At 44.6% G+C, this 8,490-nt stretch overlaps 1 pseudogene; it reads left to right on the top strand.

Moving 5' to 3' along the window:
* Positions 1-7,033: 7,033 nt before the first annotated feature.
* On the top strand, positions 7,034-7,911 carry LOC110740603 (annotated as a pseudogene).
* The last annotated feature ends 579 nt before the right edge of the window (positions 7,912-8,490 follow it).

Genomic DNA, 8,490 nt, shown 5'->3' on the forward strand with positions numbered 1-8,490 from the left:
CACTCCTGTAGTTGGAAAAGGTGGGGTTTATGGTCTTGCAGGGAGGGCAGTACACCGTGGAAAACACCGGGACGTCTTGAGAAGAGGGTGTTGGAAAGAATTTACAGGATTTGGGCAGAGTTTAAGGAAGCAGAGCTTCTCTCTGGATTAGATGCAGTCAGGAGGTGGGGGTAATTCTATGATTGGGTAATTTAATAATTTTTTTTTTTTTTTTTTTGAGACTCGCTCTGTCTGTCGCCCAGGCTGGAGTGCAGTGGCGAGATATCGGTTCACTGCAAGCTCTGCCTCCCGAATTCAAGCGATTCTCCTGCTTCACCCTCTCGAGTAGCTGGGATTACAGGCATGAGCCACCTCGCCCGGCCTATAATTCTTACATAATAAGAAAGTAGAACTGGCCGGGCGTGGTGGCTCACGCTTGTAATCCCAGCACTTTGGGAGGCCAAGGCGGGCGGATCACCTGAGGTCAGGAGTTCAAGACCATCCTGGCCAACATGGCGAAACCTCGTCCCTACTAAAAATAGAAAAAGTTGCCGCGTATAGCGGTAGGCGCCTATAATCCCAGCTACTCTGGAGTCTGAGGCAGGAGAATTGCTTGAATTCGGGAGGCAGAGGTTATAGTGAACCGAGATCGCGCCACTGCACACCAGCCTGGGCAACAGAGTGAGACTCCGTCTCAAAAAGAAGATTAAAAAAAAAAGAAGAAAGGAAGTGGAACCAAGCGAGGCTAAAACTGCAATTGGTTTAAAAAAAAAAAAAAAAAGTGACTGGACGCGGTGGCTCACGCCTGTAATCCCAGCACTGAGAGGCGAGGCGGACGAATCACGAGGTCAAGAGATTGAGACCATCCTATCTAACATGGTAAAAGCCCATCTCTACTAAAAATACAAAAATTAGCTGGGGATGGTGGTGCGCACCTGTAGTCCCAGCTCTCAGAAGGCTGAGGCAGGAGAGTCACTTGAACCCATGAGGCGGAGGTGGCAGTGAGCCGAGATCAAGCCACGGCACTCCAGCCTGGCGACAGAGCGAGACTCCATCTTAAAATAATGATAATAATAAAAAAGCCTGGGCGCAGTGGCTCACACCTGTAATGCCAGCACTTTGGGAGGCGTGGCAGGCGGATCATGAGATAAGGGGTTTGAGACCAGACTGACCAACATGGTGAAACCCCATCTCTACTAAAAATACAAAAATTAGCCGGGCATGGTGGTGTGCTCCTGTAATCCCAGCTACTCAGGTGGCTGAGGCAGGAGAATCGCTTGAACCCGGGAGGCAGAGATTGCAGTGAGCCGCGATCGCACCACTGAACTCCAGCCTGGGCGACAGAGCGAGACTCCGTCTCAAAAAAAAAAAAAAAAAGAGGATAGAGATGGGAGCATATCTGGTTGTTTTGTTTTGTTTTGTTTTGTTTTGTTTGAGACAGAATTTCGCTCTTGTTGCCAGGTTGTAGTATAATGGCATGATCTTGACTCACCGCAACTCCACCTCCTGGGTTCAAGCAATTCTCCTGCCTCAGTCTCCCAAGTAGCTGGAATTACAGGCATGCACCACCACGCCCGGCTAATTTTGTGTTTTTAGTAGAGACAGGGTTTCTCTGTGTTGATCAGACTAGTCTCGAACTCCCGACCTCAGGTGATCCACCCACCTTGGCCTCCCAAAGTGCTGGGATTACAGGTGTGAGCCACCATGCCCGGCCTTATATCTGGTCATTTTTTTGTGGTTGGCACAATGTTTCTTTTTGTTTATATTCAGACATCATTGTGGAGTGGTTTTGTTTTTGTTTGGACCCACCGTGGTCACAGAATGGCCTTGCCTGATGTTGGTGTTCTGAAATTGTTAGTGTTCAACAGGGCAGCACATCCTAGTTAACAGTGCCAGCCAGCTTCCTGCTATCATGGGCTGGATCTCTTCACTGTGTTCCACATTACTAAATCATATTCGCTGCTTTAGGCCTCAACACAACTGTGTGAGATAATCCACAGATACCTAGTACTCTCTACTGGATACTAGACCCTAATCTAAGCATGGCAGTTCCTTGCCTCCAAGGAGCTTACAGCTTAATGAGATGGATGGTTTATTAGCCCCTTTTTCCAGATGAGGAAACTGCTTTTGTGGCACTGAATAGTCAAGCCATATGCAGCCAGCAAAACAGGTAACCTGGGAATCCAAGTCCAGACAATCTGATGCCAGTGGCTGCCACTTTCCCACCTTGAGAATCTGAATCCCTAAAGAGCCTGGACTGGTGCCACCAAACTTCAGTCATTTCCAGCTACTGATATTTGTGCATACCAGAGTTACTCAATGGTAGCGTTATTGACATATTGGCAGACAATTTTTTGTCAGGCCAGATAATTATTTGTTGTGAGATGTTGTTCTGTGCATTGTAAGATGTTTAGCAGCATCCCAACCTCTATATAATAAATGCCAGTGGCACCCTCCCCCGGTTGTGACAACCAAAAATGTCTCCAGACACTCCCAAATATTCCCTGGGAGGGACAGAATCACCCCTGTTTGATCATTTTTTGGATCTTTGAGAGAGAAACATTTGGTATATGACAGTCCCCAAATCATTTTAAGTGGGAGGCCTTGAAGAGAAGAGAAGGAAACAGTGTGGCCTAAGTTTTGGAAAAGGCTGTTCAAATACAAAAATGACAGAGAAAGGAAAAATAAATGAAATGGAAAAACAAAAGAAGACAAGTGATAGAGGTGAAGAAAAGGAACTTATGAAATGATCTGTGGGCCAGGCATGGTGGCTCACACCTGTAATCCCAGCACTTTGGGAGGCCCAGGTGGGAGGATTGCTTGAGCTCAGGAGTTTGAGACCAGCCTGGCCAACATAGGCCCATCTCTACAAAAAAAAAAAAAATATATATATATACACACACACACACACACACACACACATATATATATATAAAATATATATATATGTGGGATGTTGTATATATATATTATATATAATATAAAATATATTTTTAATTAAAAAATAAGTTACTCATATCATACCAAGGAAGCTAGTTCATTAGTTCACACTAACAAAGACACTAAGAAATTTTTTTTTTTTGAGACAGAGTCTTGCTCACAGCCCAGGCTGGAGTGCAGTGGCACAATCTCAGCTCACTGCAAGGTCCGCCTCCTGGGTTCATGCCATTCTCCTGCCTCAGCCTCCCAAGTAGCTGGGACTACAGGCACCCGCCACTGCGCCCGGCTAATTTTTTGTATTTTTAGTAGAGACGGGGTTTCACCGTGGTCTTGATCTCCTGACCTTGTGATCTGCCTGCCTCAGCCTCCCAAAGTGCTGGGATTACAGGCATGAGCCACCGTGCCTGGCCTGTACCACAATCGCTTATGAAATTGCTTATTGTGAATCAATCCTCAAGTATCTGTTCCATGATACATGCTTTAGGAAAATCAGATTTCTGGTTTTGGAGGCCAAATACATGAGGTCTTGAGCTCTGGTGCTCTACTCCAAGGGTCTCTGAATGGCTGGGCATGGTGACTCACGCCTGTAATCCCAGCACTTTGGGAGGCTGAGGAAGGAGGATCACTTGAACTCAGGAGTTTGAGAGCAGCCTGGGCAATATAATGAGACCCTGTCTCTGTAACAAATAAAAATCTCTGGGTATTTTTCCCAGCAAGTCATCCTCATGACTGCTATGGGACAAAACAAGGGTCTTTGAGATCTTATTTGGTTAGTTCCTGACCTCCTTCTCCCATATCTTTTTCTTGGTTCTCTTATAACTCCAGTTCATCCTCCATCTAGCCCATCGAGTTTCCTGGGGCAGGGGAAAAAAAAAAAAAAAAACTAATCAAACTGCTCCCTTGCTAAAAATCAGTTAATTCTCTGTTACCTTCAGAATAGATTGCCAGTCTGCCTCCAAGCCCCCCTCACCATGCTGCTGTCTACCCTTCTTAGCACTCTCCATTGTGTGTGCTAAGTTCCAGTCATACTAAATCATTTAATATTTCATAAGCATGCCGTGCCCTTCATTTGTTCCATGCTGTTCCCTCTCTAGAATGTCCTCCCCTCCTGTTCCTGGAATCTGATGAACTCCTGTCATTCTTTAAGATCCAGATCTAGACTTTACTTTTTTAAAGAAGCCTTTGATTTCTCCACAAGGGAAAAGAATGATTCCTTTCTTTCTACTTGTCTTTTTTCTATTACAGCCTTATTGTATTATGTTGTAGCTGTCCTTGAGATCCTGGAGGGTGGGATCTGTGCCTTACTCATATTTCTTTGCTTCCCCAAAACCTAGCACGTGTTTGTGAATGCAGGCACCCATATGGGGTGATAGGTATAAGCGCTAATTACTAACTTGCACCAGTCTTCACTTCCCAAGAGAGGATGGGAAACCTCCCAGCTATATTCTGTTTGGAATAATTGGGTGTGAACGTAGGAAATAAATATGTTTTATATACTCCTTTTTTGATTCACTGTAAAAGGAGGTGATCAATTTTTGTTTTTGCTTTTTTGAGACAGGGTCTCACTTTGTCACCTAGGCTGGAGTACAATGGCATGATCATGACTCACTGCAACCTCAAACTCCTGGGCTCAGGTAGTCCTCCTGCCTCATCCTCTCAAGTAGTAGGACTACAGGCATGTACCTCCACACCCAGCTAATTAAAAAAAAAAATAAAATTGTAGAGATGGGGTCTCACTGTGTTGCCCCAGTGGTCTCAAAGTCCTGGCCTCAAGTGATTCTCCCACCTCAGCCTCCCAATGTGTTGGGATTATAGGCGTGAGCCATAAAAGCACCTGATAGTCTTCTTGAAAGATTAGCAGGCTTTCAGTAAGGAGTGATTCAGTGTTCCTTGAATATACTCAGCACCTTGGTCACTATTCATTGCCCATCTTTCTCCCTTGCTCTTAAGAGATTTATAACCCCAGTACCCAGCACAGTGCCTAGCACCTATTAGGAGCTCAGTAAACATTTGTTGAGGCTGGGTGTAGTGGCTTATGTCTGTAATCCCAACACTTTGGGAGGCCAGAGTAGGAGGATTGCTTGAGGCCAGGAGTTTGAGACCAGCCTGGACAGCATAGTGAGACCCTGTCTCTACAAAAAAATAATTTAAAAAAAAATTAGCCCGGCATGGTGGCTTGTGCCAGTGGCCCCAGCTACTCAAGAGGCTGAGGCAAGAGGATCCCTTGAGCTCAGGAGTTTGAAGCTGCAGTGAGTTATGATCACACCACTACACTCCACCCTGGGTGACAGAGCAAGACCCTGTCTCTTAAAAAAAATCAATTAAAAAAAAAGAATATGAATGTTTTTTGATGATGTTATCCAAGGTTACTTAGTATCTTGCCATCTGTACAGAAGACTTCAAGACTCTAAGAAAACCACAATGAGATACTACCTTACGCCCAGTAGAATTGCTGTTAATTTAAAAACAAAAAACAAAAAACAAAAACCTCCAGAAAATGACACATATTATCAAGATATGGAAAAACTGGAACCCTTGTGTACCCTTGGCAGGACTGTAAAATGATGCAGCCCCTATGGAAAAGAACATGGTGGTTCCTCAAAAATTTTTAAACAGAATTACCATATAATCTAACAATTCAATTACTACGTAAATTAAAAAAAAAAAAAAACCTGAAAGGGCTGGGTGCGGTAGTTCACACCTGTGATCCCAGCACTTTGGGAGGGTGACGCAGGCAGATCACCTGAGGTCAGGAGTTCGAGACCAGCCACGGTCAACATGGTAAAACCCCATCTCTACTAAAAATACAAAAAATTAGCCAGACATGGTGGCAGGTGCCTGTAATCCTAGCCACTCAGGAGGCTGAGGCACAAGAAACGCTTGAGCCCAGGAGGCAGAGGTTGCAGTGAGCCGAGATCCCGCCATCGCACTCCAGCCTGGGCAACAAGAGCGAAGTTCCATCTCAAAAACAAAACAAAACAAAAAACAAACAAACTGAAAGCAGTGTCTCAAAGAGATATTTTTACAGCAGCATTATTCATACCTGGGAAGTACCCAGGTGTCCATCAGTGGATGAATGGGTAATCAAAATGCGGTGTGTACATACAATAGAATATCATTCAGTCTTAAAAAAGAATGAAATTCTGATACATGCCACAATATGGATGAACCTTAAGAACGTTATATTTAGTGAAATAAGCTAGCCACAAAAAGACAACTACTGTGTTATCCCGTTTATATGAGGTATCTAGAATAGTCAAATTCATAGAAACAGGAAGTAGAATGGTGGTTGCTAGGGGCTAGGGAGAGAGTGGGTAAGACAGAGTTGTGTCTAATGGGTACAGAGTTCCAGTTTTGCAAGATGGAAAGAGTTCTGGAAATTGGTTGTACAACAATGTGAATGTACTTTAAAATGGTTGAAATGATAAATTTTATGGCATTTGTATTTTACCATATTTTTTTAAAAAGAGCACTAAACTGGGAGACAAAAGACCAAGACTGCAGCTCTTGGTTGTTTTCCACAGATAGACGAGTCTCAAGGAATTTGAGACTTCCTTGAAACTCAAGGAAGTACTCAAGGAAGTTGAGTAAAGGAAGCTTCTTTACTCATTGCTTCTGTTAATTCATCTTTAAACGGGATAAAAAAGACTGTGGAGTCTAGATTTGTATGAGGATCAAATAAAACCCCCCCGCAAAAAAGTTTAAGATAATTTTTTGAGTTGTAGTTATTCCCAGTATCCCAGAGCCTCTGATCTCTTGATATTTGTTACAATTTTCACATCTTATTTCATAATGAAATGCTAAAGATGCCTCAGCAATAGCCAGTTGACTTCAAAGGTCTCGTATGAGGAATCCTTTTAATTTGGGCTATTCACCTTATAATTTGGTCCTGGGAAAACAGCAAATAAATAAAATTTTATGAGGACTATTGATGATCTAAGATGGTAATTATCAGTGTAGTTTAGCATGAGCTAATGAAATACAGACTCAGCATTTTCATCTTAGTATAAAAAAGCTCTTCTTCTCCAACAAATCCCCAAATGACGGATGACGCCAGTGCAGGGGGCAGCGGGGCGGCGGGGCGGGGGGCGGGGCGGAGGCCCCCGCAGCCCTGGGAGGGATGGGGAACCGCGGTGGCTTCCGCGGAGGTTTCGGCAGTGGCATCCGGGCCAGGGTCACGACCGTGGACTGGCCGGAGCGGAGGCCGCGGAACTCGCTGAGGCAAGGCCGAGGATAAGGAGTAGATGCCCGTCACCAAGCTGGGCCACCTGGTCAAGGACATGAAGATCAAGTACCTGGAGGATGTCTCTTCTCCCTGCCCATCAACGAATCTGAGATCATTGACTTTTTCCTTGGGACCTCTCTCAAGGAAGAGGTTTTGAAGATTATGCCGGTGCAGAAGCAGACCCGCGCCGGCCAGCACACCAGATTCAAGGCGTTTGTTGCCATCGGGGACTACAATGGCCTCGTCGGTCTGGGTGTTAAGCGCTCCAAGGAGGTGGCCACTGCCATCCGCGGAGCCATCATCCTGGCCAAGCTCTCCAATGTCCCCGTGCGCAGAGGCTATTGGGGGAACAAGATGGGAAAGCCCCACACCGTCCCTTGCAAGGTGACAGACCGCTGCCGCTCTGTGCTGGTGCACCTCATCCCCGCGCCCAGGGGCACTGGCATTGTCTGGGCGCCTGTGCCCAAGAAGCTCCTCATGATGGCTGGTGTTGATGACTGCTACACCTCAGCCAGGGGCTGCACTGCCACCCTGGGCAACTTCTCCAAGGCCACCTTTGACGCCATCTGTAAGACCTACAGCTCCCTGACCCCCGACCTCTGGAAGGAGACTATATTCACTAAGTCTCCCTATCAGGAATTCACTGACCACCTCGTGAAGACCCACACCAGAGTCTCCATGCAGAGGACCCAGGCTCCAGCTATGGCTGCAACATAGGGTTTTTATACAAGAAAAATAAAGTGAATTAAGCCTGAAAAAAAAAAAAACCTGGTCTCAAATTAGGGGCCTGTATGGAAGAATTAATATCTGTTGAGTACTTACTGTCAGGCCCTATAGATGTTACATGCATTATCTCGTTTAATACTCAAGAACAGCTTTGTCAGGTTAACATTATATCCATTTTATAAACAGGTTAACGAAGGCTCAGAGAGTGTAAGTCACTTACCCAACATAACACAGTGAGTAACAGAGATGGAATTCGAGCCCAAGTCTGCGTGAATCTGGAGCCCATATTTTTTCTGCTATGTTACAGTGCCTCTGAAAATATATTTGACTATGCCTACTGGTAATAGAGTTTATGATAAATGATATATATTTGATGTTTATATATTTATATCAATTGTTTTACTTCATCATTACAAGTAAGATAGACTATCTAGGGATGATTATCACCACTTTACAGATGAGGAAACAGATAGTCAGAAAATTTAACTTACCTAGCTTCAGACAACCAATAAATGATAATAATAGCGCTTGGACACATGTACTGCAACTCTTGGACTCCTGCTTTTTCCACATTGGCCTATGAGAGTAGAATTTTATCTATATTTTATCTATGAGTTTTC

Source organism: Papio anubis, chromosome 13 (assembly GCF_008728515.1).
Source record: "Papio anubis isolate 15944 chromosome 13, Panubis1.0, whole genome shotgun sequence".
Classification (NCBI taxonomy): Eukaryota; Metazoa; Chordata; class Mammalia; order Primates; family Cercopithecidae; genus Papio; species Papio anubis.